Source organism: Vombatus ursinus, unplaced genomic scaffold (assembly GCF_900497805.2).
Source record: "Vombatus ursinus unplaced genomic scaffold, bare-nosed wombat genome assembly UNPS02014874.1, whole genome shotgun sequence".
Taxonomy (NCBI): Eukaryota; Metazoa; Chordata; class Mammalia; order Diprotodontia; family Vombatidae; genus Vombatus; species Vombatus ursinus.
This window is the reverse complement of record NW_020954652.1, coordinates 13,557,980-13,578,464: the sequence shown is the minus strand read 5'-3', so window position 1 is coordinate 13,578,464 and position 20,485 is coordinate 13,557,980. Positions and strand designations below refer to the sequence as shown.

Sequence of the window (20,485 nt, the reverse complement as noted above, 5' to 3'; positions counted from 1 at the left end):
GAGCCTGCTTAACTGAGTACATCTAACTAGTGCCAGTCCATGCTTCACAAATCATGTGGCTAGCCACCAGGTCATCAAGGACTAGCCAGTATCTTTCTGCCTGCCAGGCAGCTACATCAACACCTCCTCTTCCTCTCCTCCACCCCCAGCCCAATGACCTACCCATTTTCTACCTCTTGTTCTTTCTCTGGAAACAATAACACAATCAATACTATCATAGCAATGGTACTAGAAAACCTTATGTGACAGCTTTAGACCAAAACTCTCTCTTTTGGCTACCTTTCCCATATGTTGAATTGCCTCAGTATTGTAGAAGGTACATCCTTGAAGGCAAGAATTATCTCAAATTTTTACCTGTTACCTGTGCCTGGCACAGTGCCTGGAATATTTTAGATGATTAAAAAGTATTCATTGATTGATGTTACAGTAGAAACAATATGTGGTTCTGGACTCAGAGGCATTAAAGGATTCAAACTCCACCTCTGTTTTTCATTTAATCTCATTGGGCCTCAGTTTCCTCATCTATAAAATAAGAAGTTGGTCTAGATGATCTCTGATGTCCTTTCCAACATTAGATACATGATCCTTTGATGTCGGTGGGGAAAGGAGTTATCATAGGGTATATATAAAAGTAAACCCATTAGACAAACGGCAAAGAAACAGAATTCATAACTTTGCTGCTAAAAGCAGCTACAAAAATAATAATAATAATCCCTCATCAGCAGTGCTATAACAAGATATAGAAGGTCTGAATGTTTTCTTCTCACAAGTCTGTATTCAGAATTTGAATGATAGGCACATTAGAAACTGTGAATTAGTATTTCCACTTAGGAGTGAGATTACTAAAAGGAAAAAAAAAAGTGAGCACCTACCACAATTGCATAAATCTGAAAATGCGTTTTAGAAACCCGACACTCCTCCCTATTTTCTACATAACTCAGTATTAGAGCAGTAAATTCATAGTCTTTTATCTGCAGGATTTCAGAGGGGAGGCGGTGTCAACATAGTGGACAGATAGTGTCAACATAATAGCAAAGCTTTCAATTCAGTTAAATAAATATTCAGTCAAATCGATTGTCATCAGATAGCTAACAACTGACTGAATGGTTCGAGTTCCACTTTTTCATTAGGCCTTTGGGCAATCTGGTAGATACAGCAGCACCAGAGTGGCTAAAAATGTTCATACTAAGTGTGTCAAATGGTAATATTCTTAATTAGGCATTGAATATAAAGAATACGATCTCATCTTGGTTATCTATATATATGTATATGTATGTCCTTACTCCTATTTCATATTTCAATGTTCATAACAGGGGCAATATTCCACACCCTTTGATGATCAATACAAATCTCATCCATTATACAAAAAGGCTTTTTTTCCTGCTCTTTTCATCTTTAACTGATCCATAATGAAAAAGGCCTTTAAAGAGACAGTGCATACAAAGTAAATATTATCCTCAGAACACCCACTCTTTCAAGGGCAACTGTGATTCCACCACCATGATTTGTCTTCCATCGAAGAGAAATCGCCAAATGACCATTCCTTTTATTAATAAAATGGTAACATTATTAATAAAATTATTAATTACCCAGAAACTATGTATCTCAAAGTTTTTAAATGTCATGACATGTACATACACATATACATACATATATAACACGTCATCACATTAATCAATGAATCAATGACTTTATAGATGTGGGAAATCTTTCCATCAATGTAGATCACAACTCTTCCGTGATAACCACAACAACAACAACAATAATAATATTAGCTAACATTTCTATGGAGCTTTAAGGTTTGCAAAGCACTTTACAGTTATTTTGATTCTCACAATAATCCTGGGAGGTGGGTTCTTTTATTTTCCCGATTTTAGAAAGAAGAAGGTGAAGTTTCTTTGCCAGGGTCACGTAGCTAGTATGGGAGGCCAGATTTAAACTTAGGTCTTCTGCAATTGAAGTCTAGCTCATACTTACTGTCACAGAATATGTTATATAACATATAATTATGCTATAATATTCGAGCCTTGTGTGGGGTCTGCGGAGGTTAAATGATTTGCTCATGGGCACAGGTAGGATTTGTATCCATGTCTATAAGCAAATGAAGTGAGGAACCTTTGAAAGTCTTTAATAGCACTTGAAACTGCTTCTTTATAATCATATTTCTTTTTTTTAAATAGAAGATCTTTACCTCCTTATAACTTTTTAAATGTTAAATTGCTCCTACACAAGTGAGGCATCATTCCACATCACAAAGATTTTCAAATCCTTAGTCACACAACAGATTTTCTCTCTAAAACTACCCAAAACCCCATTCAAAAACTGTTTCCTTATGCACTCATTTTAGCAGTTTATATTAAAACAAAGTTTGTTCCTTACTCCTATTAGGTATTACAATGTTCATTCATAATAGGGGCAATATTCCACGCCCTTTGACAATTAATACATATCTCTTCCATTATAAAAAAAGGCTTCTTCCTGACCTTTTCATTTTTAACTGTTTCATAATGAAAAGGGCCTTTAAAGAGACAGTGCATTTTATTTGAGGTAAATATAATGCAATTGGACAGGGCACACTGGCACTCAGAGGCAATGGGAAAAGCATCATATATGAGGTGGCACTTGAACCCAACTTTTAAAGGAGCTAGAAGACATGGAAGTGAAAAGAGAATGCATTTCGGCCATGAAAGCCCATTTAAAAGCAAAGATATGGGATATGGAATGTCATGTTCAAGGAAGTCCAAATAGACTAGTTAGTCTATAATTCAAAGTACATGAAAAATACAGCTTGATTCTTCAACAAGTCTTTTTTAGTTTCTATCTACTATAGACATATGCAAAGATATTGTTTATCAAGATAAAATAATTTGTACATAAGAATTAATGTGCTACAATGTTCAACAAAGTCTTTGTTCTAATGTCTCACTATAGTATACAAGGAATCACATGTTGTTGATGGCTTTGAGGAAAGCATAAAAAAATCTGGTGGTTCCTATCAAGTTGTTGTAAGTATTCTAGTAGAGGCCCCATGATGGAACTTTTTTTTTTCCCTCCCCACATTATTGTTGCTACACTGGATTTCTACCTGCTGGGCCATACAAACTGACCATTTTTCTACTGAAATAGCTCTGTTCTTACATATTCAAATCATGTTCTTTGATAACTTTGAGGTGAGATCTTTATTAGAAAAAAAAAAACTTGCTGGAAAGACTAGCCTAGATTAATTTGGAGAAACTAGCCATATTCAGAATACATGGTATAAACTTGGTCTGTATAAGGCATTGTACTGGCCGCTAAAGATGCAAAGACTAAAAACAACAGCTTCTGAATTCAAATTGTCTATCCTCCACTGAACACAGTATCTTACTGAGTTCTGGATTATTTTGTGGAGTTTTCATGGAGTTACCCAAGATGAGTTAGCATCATTTGACTGTTTCTATTGCCACATTTATCTGTGGATGTTCATTATACCTGTAAGTTCAATTTCCTTAGTAACACTTACTGATCATAGTGATTTCTTTATTTCTTCTCTTTCCCAAAACAGGACTGGCTATCTAGAATCCCAAAACTATTGGGCAAGCCTGGAATGTATCAGTAAAATGAGCATATATCACTTTCTCCCTTATCTTATTTTGCTACTCCCCACAGATGGATTTCAGAGATTAAAGATAACACCAAAAAAGTTTGTGAAAAGAATGTGGAAATAATAAGACAGCCACAGTTAACATAAAAGACATCCTCTCTACAATGAAAACACAGTATGACAGCTTAAATGGTAAAATGTCACCAAACAACAAATGAGTTCATTCCAAGTTTGTTATCAACGGATGATCACCAAAATGGGGGCACACAAAAACTGATTCTTGAAACCACTTTTCTGCAGTTCTGTGCTGTGCATTAAAAAAAAAAAAAAAGTTCAGATGCTAGAATCCCCTATGGAATAGTGGAAATACCATGTGTGCTTGTGAAAAGAGTCTGTTAGGCAACTATTTAAGTGCTACATCATTTTAAAACACCATTGCCACCTCCTCCATCCCTCCTCCTCCCACAACCCCAAAAAAATCCTGAAAGAATTGATAATGTCATGTTTTGGAAGGAATGATAATTTAGTTTATCTATGTGTTATATATAACAAAGAGAAAGAAATCGTGTGAGAATCAAAGGAAGTTTTATTCTTTGCATTCAACTCTGCAAAGCATCATATCATCATTATAACATCTATATAGCACTTTATGTTCTGCTGAGTGTTTTACAAATATTATCTCATTTGATCCTCACAACTGCTCTAGGCAGTAGGTGTTATTAGTCTCATTTTACAGGAGAGGAAAGTGAGGCAAAGACAATGTTAGTGACCTGCCCAGAGTCACATAGCTAATAAGTAAATGAAACTGGATTTGAATTCAGGTCTTCCTGACTCCAAGTCTGCACTCTATCCACTTATGCCACCTAGCTACCCCATGTTACTTCTAATATCATTTCTATTAATGACAAACTCTAATGGAGAGCTTTTAAAATACTTTAAGGAAGAACTAACACCCACTTCATTGATTAACCATGTTCTATCAGGCTATAATAATAATAATAATAATAATAATAACAATAATATTTCAGTACTTATATAGCTCTTAAAGTTTGCAAAGTTCTTCACAAACATTACCTCATTTAATCCTCACAACAATCCTGGGAAATAGAGGCTATTATCATCATGACTATTTTGACAAATGAGGAAACTGAGGCAAGCAAAGGTTAAGTGATCACACAACTATTATTATATGTGAAACCACATTTGAAGTCAGACCTTCCTGACTTTAAGTCCAGCTCTCTATCCACTGTACCACCCAACTTCCCCCAGGTTTAAAAAATTAATATAATTATCATTCAACTGACGTAAGTTAACCTATAATATATCCATCTTGATTTAAATTTAATATAATGCTTTATTTGAGTAAGACTATACCTAAGATTTTATTGTTATTGGGAACTCTCTCAACCAATAAAGATTTTTTTAATTGTTGTTGTTTTTGTTGTTTGTTTGTTTTTAACAGTCTTATAAAATTGCCTGTGGCACTGAAACCTTAAATGATTTTCTCCAGGGTCACACAACTATCTTCTGTCAGAGTTTGCAATTGAGGCCAAGTCTACTTTACTCTTTGGTTGTTTAGCTATTTGCTACGTCATATAGGCTCTCAATACCATGACACTACACTAAACAATTTTTAACAAGACTAATTTTGAATGATTCACAATACAGTATTTATAACTTGTTTCTGGAAGAAGGAAAAGATCCTTACATTTACCTTTGTATTTTTAAAAGAAAACTCAAAGTTTTGTTTTGCTTTTTTTTTTTTTTCCTGGTTAGGCAGAAAGAACTTTTAGAAGCTTTTGAAATAAGTCAATTATCATATATGGTACTCTACTTGCATAGCCCATCACCAAATAGATCTAAAAATTAGCTCCTGAATAAAGACCATTTCCTGAGATTCATGTATGACTATTAGTCTCGAACCTTATGAAAGCCAATGTTCAATTTTCTACTTTTACTGTTACCCTTTATTACTTTATAATTCATATCAAAATCATCTTTTCTGCTTCTTTGGTGGAAGGGGAGACAGCAATTCCCAAGACATTATCAATGCTTTTCCAGAAGCAGCAGAAGTAGGGTATAGAAAGAAACTTTGGTTTCAAAAGAAGATGATAAACAGGTTTGTCAAATAAAGACAATTTGTATCAGTGTGGCAAGAAAGCAAGAATTAGATACTGGATCAAAGCTCCAGCTCCTTAACTACTTGGAAACAAAACAATATGGCTAAGAGATGTTAATGACTTTAAACTGGGTCAACATAACTTTCCAGAAGCTAGGGAAACTAGGCCCCCATTACCAACCACTCTTTTGTATAATTAGACCCTCAAGCAAAAATGCCCTAAATAATAATGGTTCTTTAACACTCCAAAGGCTCTCTTGCTTTCCCCTCTTTTCTGGCACTCTCTTTTCTAACCCATTAAATAACGCACTCAGGCAACTGTAGCCACAAACCAGGGTTTCCAAAAAAAATGAAGGTCCCAATTGCTTATGATTCTACAAGGGAAATTTTTAGGCTGTTCTAATCACGTATATTTAAATGGCAAGAGAGAACAATTTAGGACTGCCTGGTACATATTGCCATAATTTGATGCGATGCCCTTCTAAATGGCAGTTGCATTTTTAATTCTTTTCTGGATTACAGATTCCTTGAAGGAAGGGACTATGATTAGTTTCATCTCTGTAACACCCTGAACCCTGCAGGCACAGTACACTGTACAAAGTGGATGTCTAAGTATATAATTATACAACATGGAGAGATAGTCAAGGTTTCTTGATTTTGGGGAACTCAGAGGGAAGACTTCAATGTAGACCTGACTATGTTCAGCATTTTTTATCAATTATTTATCTGTGTGAAGGCATAGGCAGCTATGTGGCTCAGTGGATAGAGCATTGGGCCTATAGGAAGGAAAACCTGAGCTCAAATCTGGTCTCAGATACTTTCTAGCTGTGTGACCCTGGGCAAGTCACTAAACCCTGTTTGTTTTCAGTTTCCACATCTGTAAAATGAGCTGCACAAGGAAATGGCAAGCCACTCCAGTATCTTTGCCAAGAAAGCCCCTGTAAGTAAGACACAACTAAACAGCTTCATTTAGGCAGCTATGTGTCACGGTGGATAGAGCATGGGTCTTAGAATCATAAAGACTCTTCATTAGGAGTTCAAACCAGACTTCAGAAACTAGCTGTGTAACCCTGGGCAAGTCACTTAACCCTGTTGGCCTCAGTTTCCTCATCTGTAAACTGAGCTAGAGAAGAAAACGGCAAGCCACTCCAGTATCTCTGCCAAGAAAACCCCAAATGGGGCCATGAAGAGTCAGGCACGACTAAACAATAACAATGCATCAGCTGACAAATGATACAAACCAGGACCTGATTTATATTTTTGTTCCTTGACTAGACAATAAAAAGATAAAGAATATCATGTAAAAAAAAATCCTTCCTTATTAAAAAAAAATTACCTGCAATTGAGAAATATTTAATGAAACAAAAGTAATTTGAAAATAAAAAAGAATATCACATATACATTTATTTTTCCATGATACCATCTATCCAACTCATCTCCTGCTGTCCCCTTTTCCTTTCGCCCCCAGTCTCTCCCAACATCAGATCTTTTCCAATGAGTCCCATCTTCACATTATGTGGCCAAAGTATTTAAGCTTCAGTATCTGACCTTCCAGTAAAGAGCCTTGAGACAAGTAAGAAGTGATTATGTTTCCATATAAGGAAATTGAGAGAAAAGTGGCTCTGGGTCAGGAGCTTCAAGAACCAGCTAAAATTGGATGAAACTGGTTGTTTGATTATAGAGGCTGGAAGTAGGACAAAGGTTAAGCTTTACTGAAGTACTTAAGTGCTTATGTAATAGGCTCATGAATACTAGCTTCTTCCCCTCAGGGCAGGATTTTGTGTATGAAGAAGGAAGGAGGAAATAAACCAAGGGGAACATGAGGTGGGTGTTTGAGGAAGTCTGTGACCTGTGCTGACTTCTACCAATGAAAGTCAAATAGGAGGGACTTGTGTCCAGGAATAGGGATATAAGGTTTGTGCTCACTTGTATAGCTTGTGTGTGCTCATCTAGAGTTCTACACCCTCTTCCTGCAGGAAGCATATTAAAGGTTTCACTGCTTCACTCATCCTGAGTCTAACTTACTGTGCCTATTTGGGCAACAGAGGTTATATCCAACAGCCTGAATTCATTTCTTTAAATATTGACTGATTTGACCTCCTTGCCATCCAAGGGACTCTCAAAAATCTTCTCCAGCAACACAATTTGAAAGTGTCAATTCTGTGGCATTCAGCTTTTCTCATAGTCCAGCTCTCACAGACATACATTCTTACTAGAAGAACCACAGCTTTGACTCTACATACCTTTGAACTTGGAAAGACATTGAGAGACAGTGTAGTACAGAAGGGCCAGGCGTGCTATGGTCCATAGGGTCATGAAGAATTAAACATGATTAAAGGACTCAACAACAACTAATTCCACCCCGCTGTGCCCCAGGGAGCCAGAATATTTATCAGCCCACCATGAGAATACTCATATTCTAGAGAGGTGATGAACTATATGAACTCTTAGCTTTATGAAACAATTCTAAAAGATTTTACGGCTCTCCTAGCTCACTTCTGTCTATAACACTCGTCCAATTTTTAATTGCACAACCTCTCAGATAATTAACAGATACAGATTCCAGAGTTAGACTTTGGTGCATGCCTGAGACTTCATTTGCAGAGGAAATTCCCTCTAACAAGGGAGGTAGAAAACAGCTATGCAAACATTGGCTTTGGCAGTTGCTTAGGGCAGAGGTGTCAAATCTGTGACAGTATTCCCCACTGCAACCAGAATCAGAGTAAAATGTAATTGGAAAACATTTAACAAAATTAATAAAAATACACTAAAACATGGATAATGTTACATTGAAAAACGGAATCAATATGCAGCTGACAGGGTTCCTTAAGCAAGGATTAGTGGTCCCCATTTCTGTTTGAGTTTGATACCACTGGCTTAGAGATATCTTTATCTCTCACTGAGATAATCTGACTACAAAGTGAGATGTTAGTAATTCTTTATAGTGTGTATCAATGAAGACTGAAGTATTATTTAGTTAGAGAGATAGTTAGATGCCTAGATACTGTTAAAAATAAATACCGTTGTGAACGGCTAAAATGGAAGAAACCACAGGTCCAAAAGGGGAACCTGGAATGAGCTAGAGTCTGGTCACAGTTTGCCCCAAAAGAAGCTTGCAAGCTAGAGCAGGGGGAGACAAAGATCTCAGTTGCTCAAAGGGGAGTAAGAAAAGGGTGAGGAAAAGGGTGAATATAAATATTTGACGTATTCATGACTATTTGAGGTATTCATGGCTAAGTGGGGGGGATAAGGGAGAAATACAACAGATCAGGAAAGTCAGGGAAGTGGGGATCCAGGGAAAAGACAAACACAAGAAATCAGAAAGGAGGATGTTCACTACCCTTTAGATAAGGCAGAAACTAAGATGACTGCTGCTGTTTAGGTAAGTTAGGAATCAAGATGTCTACTGCTCTCTCTGAGCTGGTCAAGACTGGTTTCAGCAGTTGCAAGTATGTCTGAGTTCAGCTAATGTTTACTCACAGAGGATCACAGGTATGTCAAACAGCCCTGGGCTTCAGAAGGCCATCTGGTTGGTTAGTTGCGAGCTACTCCACTGCCTGGTCCCCTTGTGAAAAAGGGAAGTTTTACCACATTTAATTGGTTGATGAATGCATTAGAGAGCTCATGTTCACAATACATAGAGCATCTATTATTTACTAATTTCTAGGAGCTGTGCTAAGTGCTGGGAGGTTATAAATCTAAGCACGCAAGACAGTCCTTGCCCTAAGGAATTCATATTCTAATGGGGGAAATACAACGCACAAAAGAGAAAAAGATAATGGGGGAGAGACTGCATTCAACCTACTTTGAGTGGAGTCAGCGGGATAATTCTATGACTTTGGTAAAACATTTCATCCCTCAGTACCTTAAGTTGCTTAACTATAAAATGAGAATAATCATTATTACCATATTTATTTCAGTGGGTTATTTTTGAAGATCTAATGAAATTATTAATGTAAAGTGCTTTGTGCAAAGGAAACAAATAATCTTCACCTCTTAAAGTTGATGGGGCTGTGATACCTTGGATATGATATACCACAATAAGAACAAATATAATAACAATGAATGGAGGATGGGGGTCAAAGGAGAATCATTAAGACTGAGACTGAGAGGAGGGATATAGGTGAGGACTCTTATTCATAAGAGTCTATGATTGCCTACAGCTGTAACCCACAGAGCGCGTTCCATAGTTGGAGGAATAGTCATTGATGAAGGTCTGATCTAGCCAAGAGTGACCAGTAGGACTTACAACGGTCCCTAGCACTAACCATCCAAAATATTACTCACCACTGATGAGGTCTAGAGGTTTAGGGGTGCTGGGACCCCAAGATCACAACATGCAGGCTCTGCCTGAATGAATTCAACCCAAATCTTCTTTCAGCCAGAGAAAAAGTTTATTAGAGATAAACCATATAGGCCAGACTCTTAAGGAATCTGAATACTAGTTACTCGGAGTCTTAAGGAATCTGAACATTAGTAATGCCAGTAGACACAAGCGGACATGAGAAAGTCTCAGTGTTTAAATGGGGGCCAGGGTGGATCTTATATACACTAAAGTAACTTTGGGTAACCAGAGGAGGGGCTGGGAAAAGGGTCTAGGTGACTTAGGGAGAATTCAGATTGGAAGGTCTGAGAGTTTGAATAAACAATGGGAAGAGATAATGAAGGGAACTTCAAGGAAGAAGTTTGAAAGGCATCTGAATAAGATCAAAAGGTGGGGCTAGGGCTTTCAAAGAGAGATAAGTGGAGTCAATAAGGAACCCTTAGAGACCAGAGTAAGAAAAGTTTAAAGGCTTTCTGGGACCATAGAAACTGGGGCAAGGGGCGAAGGCTTCAGCTTGAGCCCATACTCCATCAACCACTACTATGTAAAAAAATTAACTCTTGTGAGTTTTCCCAATTGGGACACAACTCACTATTTCTCTATGGTTGTAAGTCTTATACCCACTGATGCAGACCACAAAGCTTACTGAAAGAAGAACTTAGAAGACAAATACAACTTACATGAGTTGAACTGGCCCTGCTCAGTTTTATAGGCAAAGTGATATCGATTACCTTATCATTCAACAAGTCTTTATTAAGAATCCAGGGGTATCAAAACAATAAATGGGATAGCTCCTAGTCTGGGTGAAGAAAGGTATTTGGCTCCCAGTTTCCAGGTTTGAGATATAAGATATGTGGTTCCAAATTATCTTAAGAAAAAGAAGGGAAAGAAAGACTGGGGAAAAGATGGCATGTAGAGGATTGAATATCTCAATCATGTCTCTATTCCCAGCTTACCACGTTAAAGATTTCAGGGAATTTTCCCTTGGGTGATACCTGGGACTCTTCTCTTAGTTGAGCTGTCTCCTCATAAGAGGGCTTATCCACTGTGGATTGACTGGCATGTTCTCATCTGTACAAATCCCCTGACATTTGCTTCTCATTGGTTTGGATAAATGGGTTTATTTACTATTCATCATATGCAGTCTTTACATAACTGGAATTAGACAGGAAGAGAGCCAAACTTTGGAAATTCAGCTTGGGGCTCTCCTTTGCCATTTGGTGACAATGATCTGGAACACAGTTTGAACCTAAAAAAAATAATTTCCCCTATAATACCAATATTTAGAAGGGAAGCACATAGATATAATTCTAGACCAGTAACTTTTCTGTTTGAAGGGAGAACTTTATCCTGCCTCATGCCTGCAACCTCCAGGTCCCCTTCTGGAAGGAACCAAAATCTCCCTTTAAGAATGGTAGGTAGAAGAGAGCCTATTTAATCTCCCCACACAACTCCCCTCCCCCCCCACCTCAGGATGTATTTAGACAGGTAGGTGGCACAATGGGTAGAGTGCCAGGCCTGGAGTCAGGAAGACTCATCTTTCTGAGTTCAAATCCGGCCTCAGACACTCACTAGCTGTGTGACCTGGGCAAGCCACTTGACTCTGTTTGCCTCAGTTACCTCACCTGTAAAATGAGCTGGAGAAGGAAATGGCACAAGCACTTTAGTATCTTTGCCAAGAAAACCCCAAATGAGGTCATGAAGAGTTGGACATGACTGAAAAATGACTGCATAACTGAAAATATGGATACCCAAAATCTACATGAGCAACACACACACACATGCTTCCTTATACATTTTAGATGGGCAAAGAGAAGGCAACAAGAACATACATATATAAATTAATGTAGAATAAATAGAAAGGTATACTATATATATATATACATATGTATATATATAAAATTAGTGAAATACAAGGTAGTTTGGGATGGATGGAACTAGTACTTGAGGGGAAAGGTGTTATATAAAATATAGTGCTTACACTCCATCTTGAAGGAGGAGAGGGATTTACTGAACCACCGTGTGTTGAAAGGGAAGATGTAACGTCAAAAACATCAAGCACTTTTCACTTCTTTCCTCCTAAGTTTTCATCTGCTAATTTTATGACCTCTTCTCCCCCCACACATCCCTCTGAGCTTCAAGTAACAGACCTGGGACATAAGGATCAAGTCATGCTGATCCTGAAGGGGAATCAATGAAATCAGTCTCAATGCCAGAAAACAATGAGATTAAACCTGGCGAGTAGACCTTTTCAAACATTGAAGCAAGAGAGCACAAACTCCAAGCAGTTTATGTGCCTCTGGATTTCATTTTTTTCACACATAGAATAGGATAGAAACTCTCATGTGAAAAATCAAAGTGCCTTCCATTCCGACATTTGAATATGGAAGGAATAAGCTGCCAGAATTAATTAGAATCAATTAACAAATTGAATTAATTAGCAAAGCATAGCAAATGTAAATCTTTTAAAAGCATCCATAAATGCAACTAGGCAGAATAGCACATTTTTTTTTATTACTTCCCAATCAGATTAGCCTAAAATTAGCAAGAGACAAGATAAAGATAAATACATCCTCAGTTCTGAGACTTTCCCCGCAAAAGCCTCGCAACCTATTCACATAAAAAATACATGAATATTTAACAGTACTTATTAGTTGAAGCTTTCATCTAATGATCTTACTGAGTCTTTCTAACAAAGCTTTTAATCCCATTTTCTATACTATCAAAGTATTTCACTCAAAGGAAACAACTCCCTTATTGGAGAAAGCACACCTTTGTGTGAAGACCTAAACATTAAAATTCTATATTCACAATATCATCTAAGTTAATTTCCCCAGTCAAAACAAATAAATTAAACTCAGTAAGCTACTGAAAACTTTGCTCAATATTTAAATACATTTGGATTAAGTTTTAGAAAGAATTGCAAACATTCTCACCTTTAAAATGTTCCCTTGGGGGAAAATAAATTTTTTTTAAGTCAATATAAAAAGAGACTATTTTTTAGAGAGAGAATTTAGACCTTGTAAATAGTAACCTTCAGCAGCAAAACCCATCAATTGTTCTCTGTCATCTTCTGCCCTCTTTGGAGTCTTTAACTATTCAATTATTTCCAAGTATCTATGAATCACCTTCTGGTTAGCGTATATTACAACAACCTAGGGAATGGGCGTTGGGGGAAGGATGATCACCATTGCTTATATTTACATAGTGTTAAATTGTTTATAAACCATGTGAGGTGAGCTGTCCAAATATTGTTTTCCCAATGATATAGATGTCGACATGGGGGCTAAAAGAGATTAAGTGATGGCCCATGACACACAGCTAGAGAATTTGAACCCATATCTTCTGACTCTAAGTCTAATACGCTTGCTTTCTATCTTAGCGTTCTGCTGTAAGAGTGATATGACTAGGTACAAAAGAAATGGGGAAAAGTAAAAATAGAAAAAAAAATGTGGCCATTTTGCAGGAAGCATTTATCATTCATCTCCTGCCTAAAATTGTTGGCCATTGCTTTCTTCTTTGTCTCTAGATGGCTATAGCCTATCATAGTGACTGACGTATAGAAGAGGACTTCATAATTGCTTGTCAATCAATTGATTTAATCTGCAAGACTGAAGATGCACCATCACTTGAAAAAATATACTGAGGAAGGCATGAAGAAGAATGAAATGCTGCACCACATTACAAACTAAAAATCTACTTCGCGTAGGCTGGGAGAAAAAAAAAGACCCCCTAATTAAAGCAATCAAATTTCTTGTCTATTATTTTGATCCAATCTTTCTCACCAGAAAAACCACTCTTATCTGCTAGGAAGAGAGGGAGGAAGGAGAAGGAAGTTAGGAAGATAAAGGAAGGGAGGGAGGGAGGGAGGTGGGTGAACAGAGGAACTAAAATATTGCCTTCTCTGGAACATCTATGAAATATTCAGGACAGAAAGAACTCCATTTAATAGGTCAACTATTTAACAGTATGAAGTGTATAACATAGAGAGAGAAGTAGTATAGAGCAGTGGATGCAGAGTCAGGAAGACTTGGGTTCAAATTTTGCCTTGGATAAATTCCAGAGGAATGGCCTAGGTGGTAGATAATTTCTACCCCGGGAGCTCAGCTCGTCAGTAAAATCACAAGTTTGGACACGTACACACGATCTACTGATAAATCTCATTTAACTAGCACAAACCCAAATAACCCGCTGAATGTTCTCTATCTGCTATGCTGGGAGAAAAACAAAAACAAAAACAGCAATAATAATAACAAAATAAAATAATAACTAATCTTCTTCTCCCATGCAATTTTTACAATTCTTCAGTTATTCAGCTCTAAAGTCACTATTAGAAAGTAGGCATGATTTTAAATATATTTTTCTCCCTGCATTACAAATGCCACCATAATCAGGATAACACTGCCCCTAACCAATTCTGTGTTTTGGTTTTTTTTTGGTTATGATTAATAAATTATAACATAACTCTGACCGCAAACCATGCTCTAATGCCATTCAGCCAACTGCCTCAGGTCAGCAATGACCCAGGCACATCCATGATTCACAGTAGCCACTTCCTGAAGCACCAATCAGTTTAACGTTCCTACACTGTTTATCATGGCTGTGTAAATAAATCATCCTATTCTAGCTTTATAACTGGGACAGACTTTAGCTGCTGCCTAGTCCAACTGCCTCATTTTACAGACAAGGAAACTAAGACCTATTTTTCTTACGAAGTAAATGTTTTCATGTGATTTCCCCTTCCCCTACCATCCAGCCACACTGGTCTTTTACCTCCCTGCCTTCCTCTGTGTCTAACTGTTTCCATCCCATAGGTATGAAATGGCCTTTCTCCAAATCTTAACTTCCTAGAGTGCCTCTCTTTCTTTAAGAAACTCAAAAACTTCTTCAGGAGGTCAGTTATGGTTTCCCCAACTGCTAATGCTTTCCTCTTTAAGATTATCTTCATATACACTCCCTCACAATGTATATGTATGTGAATATCTATATCTATATTTATCTATCTTTGTGTGGGTATATTTGTGTGTGGGCATATATGCGGGAATACTTATATACATAGATATATGTGTGTATGTATGTATATATGCTTAGATTTTTTTTCCCTTTTCAAATGGATCTTCCTTGAGAAAACAGACTATGAGGTTTTTGGGGGGGGGGGGGGGGGGGGGGGCTTTATTTCCATTGCTTAGCACATAGCGATTCAAATAGAATACAGCTTAATAAATATTTATTGAATGATTATTATCTCCTTGTAAGTAGGGGTTGTTTTATTCTTTATAATCCCAAGGCCTTACAAAGTGCCTGGAGCATAGTAGGTACCTAATGAATACTTGATTAATTGGTTCACTTGTCTTATTTTCAGCAATCAATAAACATTATACAAGGTACCCTTGTAAACTGTGCTTGTCGGTATCATAATTCTCAATTCTTTGGTCTGTACCCTTTATGCCAAAGTATAGTAATTGAATATAAAATACTTGTTTACCATTGTTTACTAAATGTTTATCATTTTCTAAGTGTAATTTGCAATACTTATTTGGTGGACCTTCCTTCCTTAACACCCTACTCTGAAGCCTTATTTTGACCTGGACGTGACCTTGAAGGCTTTAGGAATGGAATACAAAGAATGACAAAACCTCCTATCATGGCAAGGTTTGGAGTTGTGTTGTCTAAGGCTCAGCACTGGAAGCCCACCAACCCTGGGTGACGGACCACTGGTTCACCACCAAGGCGAGGAGTTCTTCAGGTCACATTAACTCATACTGATAGTCACTGAAGACATGAAGGCATTCTACAAGTGGGAATAATAGCCACGTGGGTGAAAATACAGATCTTTTGCAGTATCTTAATCAAAACAATTGATTTCCAATAAAGAAAAAAAGTATATAGCATATCAGAATGCTCTCCTCATTTCCAAAGAAGGAAGGTCACTCTTTAACCAAGTTTAACACAGGATTTGAGACATATGTATTGTCAAGGATAGAAAACTATGTTTTTTTTTACACACTGTTTTCACATTTTTAACTAGAAATAATTAGGAAAATTAAAAACTCTGCAATTCATAAGCAATTAATACCATGATCATGGAAAAATATGCAAAAGGATTTTTACACTGCATCATACATATGAACATTTAAAAGACAGAAGTACTACTTTCCTTATGTTGAATAATTATAATTTTCAACACTCATTATGTGCTTAAAACAATCTTGTGAATTTTGCAGAACGGTCTTTCCACAAAAATGTACTATGCCAAGTATTTCCATTATTACTATGTGAGACACAGGATTTTTCACATTCTCCATATAGTGGAGTGGCCAATTAGTTCATGGGAAATAATACCCAAGAAGAGGGGCAATAATTGCACTAATGTCTTCAGGTATCTACAAAAACAATACATGGAGAATGGATAAAAAACAAACAAATAAAAGAAAAACAAGGAACTAGAGACTTAGGATAGCTAGTGGATAGGGCACTGAATGTCAGAGTCAGGAAGACTTTAGTTCAGATCCTTCCTCAGATACTTTAGTAGTGGTAAGTCCCTGGCAAATCTTCACCCCTGTCTGTTTCAGTTTCCCCATCTGTAAAATGGGGAACTATATCACAGGGTTGTTGTGAGGATCAAACAAAATAGCATATGTAAAAAGTTTAAGCAATTGCTCTATAAGTGTTACTTTATTATTAATAATATATTACCTAAGGAGGTAAATTTGATTTTTCAAGTATTGATGCAATTTAACAGAATCTGATTTATTGTTGGACTATGACAATGGAGAGGTACGTTGTTTAGCTAAAATAAGTTAAATAAAAAGGGACAATGGGTTACATCAAGAATATACTACTATAGGGAAATACATGAACTGGTAGGGAAAGAAAAGTGAAGAATGTGTGCATAAGGCTCACAAGAAAAAAAAAAAACCAAAAGCAATATCATACTATGATTTTACAGCAAGTCAAAAGGAGGGAATGTGTGGCAAATTCTAGAAACAATTCCCAAACATTTGGCATGATCTACGGTTAAAGGCACTTTTCACTATCCAGGCTTCTACAGTGGCTTTGTTTTTAGCATTAACAGAGCAACCGATCTGGCTCCTATATAATTTGCCTTAATGATGATTTCATTCTTCAAAAGGTGGAAAACTGATATTTTGGGTTTCAGTCTCAGGAGTAAAAAGGAACTCTGCAAACATGAAAATGATGGAAACCTTGAAACAAAGTAGTCTTTTGATCTTGGGCTTCCAAAAAGCGGAAGGCTGAGGACTACCACGATCGCCACTGCTGCTATTACAACCAAAGCGTATAATCCGATTGATACAATATGGATTTGGGAGACCATATTTCAAAGTGTTCAGACAATGGATAGTATCCAATGGCCTAAGATCTTTGAGACTGGCTTAAAAGGTATTCAATACCTTTTGGTCCCTGTCGTAAAATTCTACAACATGAGCATAGAAAAATCCTATAGGGGAGAAAAGTAACTGAACAATAACCCCATTAACTGACCACTACTATTAATAGGCAGGAAAAGATGATAAAAGGACAAAGGAATGAAAAAAATATAATGAGTAGCTCCCAATGATTTCCAGTAACCAAACATATGATGAATTCTACCTCAAGTACCAAAAGAACTTGGAATAGGATTGCTTAGCTCCTATCAGTGTTTCCTTATGTGGCTTCAATTTTTTACAATAGGGAAAAAATGTAGGCTCTTCTTAATATTAGCCTATGATCTTGTATTTGGTTCCAGGAAAAATTGTTAAAATATTATGATTTAAAGGGTAGTATGCGAGCACTTAGAATTGAAAGTCATGATCTCCAAGGGAAAATTAGTTTCTTTGTAATTGGATCACATTGGACTAAATTAAGTTCTTTACTTTTCATGGTCATTAGCCAAGTAGATTGAGGAATTTCACCTCCATAGTACACCTGGATTTCAGAAAACACTTGACAGAGTCTTTTATATCATCCTTATGGATAAGATGACGAAATGTGGGCAGCACAGCTAGCTGGATTTGGAACTCCTTGAATAATCAGGTCCCAAAAGTGGCTATGATTTTTAGGTTCACAAAGACTATGAAAGCTAGAAGGGATCTCAGCAATAAATAAACTGACCAATAAACATTTATTAAATACCTACATGTAAAACCACAAAGATAAAAAAATGAAATTGTCCTTTAAAGAGCTTCTACTGTATTGAGGGAGACAATATAAACACAGAAAGGAAACACAAAATATATACAAAAATAAATTTTCTGGGGGAACTATCAGCTGAAGGGGAAAGTGAAGAAATGGTTCATTTAAAAGGTGGCTCTTGAACTGACATTTGAGAGATACTGGAGTTTCTAAGAGACAGAGTCATGAGGAACAAATGAAACATCTTTGTCTAATCAAAGGATTCTTAACCTGGGGTTCATGCATTTTTTAACAAAGTATTTTGATGACTGTACTTTAATATAATTAGTTTCCTTTGTCATAGTATATACTTTATTTAATATATTTAAATACATTATTCTGAGAAAGGGTCCAGGGTTCCACCAGACTGCCAAAGAAGTCCATGCAATAAAAAAATATTAAGAAAACTCAGTCTAATCCCTTTATTTGTAGATAACAAAGCTAAGGTCTAGAATGGTGAAATATTTTTTGGATAATAGCTCTAGAGCAAACACATCAAACATGTTGCACTCAGCACTACCTGATCTGGATTAAAATTTAATTGGGGAATATTTAACAAAATAAATAAAAATACAATATTACATGTAGTTGCTGTTGAGTCATTCCAATAGTGTCCAGCTTTTCATGACCTCATTTGAAGTTTTCTTGGCAAGGATACTGGGGTGGTTTGCCTTCTCCTTCTCCAACCCATTTCAGATGAGGAACTAAGGTAAACAAGGTTATGTGACTTGCCCAGAGTCACACAGCTAGTAAGTGTCTGAGGTTGGATTTGAACTCATGAAAATGAGTGTTCCTAATTCCAATCCCAGAGCTCTATCTACTGCACCACCTAGCTGCCACAACACTACATAGATAACGTTAATTTGTAGGTTTCTAAGTCAAACTACAGCCTTCAGGGATCCATTTCTATTTGATTTTGACAACAATTCTCGGGAATAAGAAGGGACTTCAAAGGTCATCTAGTTAACTCTCTAGCTTTGTTGATAAGGAAAATAAGGGTCAAAGAATTGATTTGTCCAAGGTCACACAGTGGTGTATAAATCCAAAGTTACATCTTTATATCACACAGAAAAGCAATTTTGGCTCCCAAAACCAAGTAACTAAAACTTTATATATTTTTTGTTGCACATACAAAGGTCATTGATCATACATGCACACACACATACACACACACACACACTTTGGCTATGAGATTTTCTGCATTTACATGTATATATATTTGTCATATCATACATATTTTAATATTTTGAGGAGCTGTGATTGAGGTATAGATGCTCCCTCCAGTGACACAAAGCACACCTTTACACCTAAACAGATGGTCATCATGAGTTGCTGTGGCTGAGAAAATTATCATAACCCTGGGGCCAACCTCCTGGTGGCCAGTCTTTCCGAATTTAGATAGGTCGGTCCTCAAATGACAGACACACAAAGTGTCACTGGGCCCATACTCCAAACCCCTTTGGCTGGGTAGTGTCTGCCAAAGCCTGTGTTCTCTTGGCACAGTCTTCAACTTGCCCAAGGTCACCTCCATGGCCGGATGAGACTTGAGAGCAAGGCCTGAGTCAATGTTTTATGAATATATTCATTTTTTAAACGCAAAATATTTTCATATATTAGGGAGCACTTTCACTCTAGCATTAAGTTATAAACAGGAGTTTCTAAATTTAAAATTTAAAAAGTCATCCAGAAATGTGGGAAAAAGTTTTTTCATTTCAGCTACACTGTTTGGATTTGTTCTGTGATAGATAGATTGATTAAAAAAAGAGAGTATTTTGCTACGTGCCAGGTACTGTGCTACAAATATAAACAAACAATGCAATTATTATGCATAAGGAGCTTACTGTTTAATGAGAAAGACAACACTAGAAGGGAGGGGGAAGAGGAGGACAAGTACCATAGAGAGCTATAAGCACCAGGCTAAAAAAAAGATAAGAACTCACCTTATCTAGGCTAGGGGACCCAGGGGCAGAGTCCTAAGTGGGAGGAAGAAGACAAACCTTGGAGAATTTTAATGTACAAACAATTTTCTTTTGTTTCCAAATCTTTAATCAATGTATTTAGCCATTCTAATAGAATATTAGACTTCTATTATCAATAATACTACTACTATTGTTATTGTTGAGTTGTTTTTTCACTAGTGTCCAATTCTTTGTGACTCCATTTTGGGTTTTCTTGGCAAAGAGACTGGAGTGGTTTGCCATTTCCTTCTCCAACAAATTTTACAGATGAGGAAACTGTTTATCCATCCATCCATCCATCCATCCATCCATCCATCCATCCATCCATC

At 36.8% G+C, this 20,485-nt stretch overlaps 1 protein-coding gene across 4 annotated transcripts in view; it reads right to left on the bottom strand.

Annotated features, from left to right (window-relative positions):
* The window catches only part of PPFIA2 (PTPRF interacting protein alpha 2), a 664,632-nt gene that overhangs the window by 289,515 nt on the left and 354,632 nt on the right, over positions 1-20,485 (bottom strand). The gene's annotated exons all lie outside the window — the stretch shown is intronic.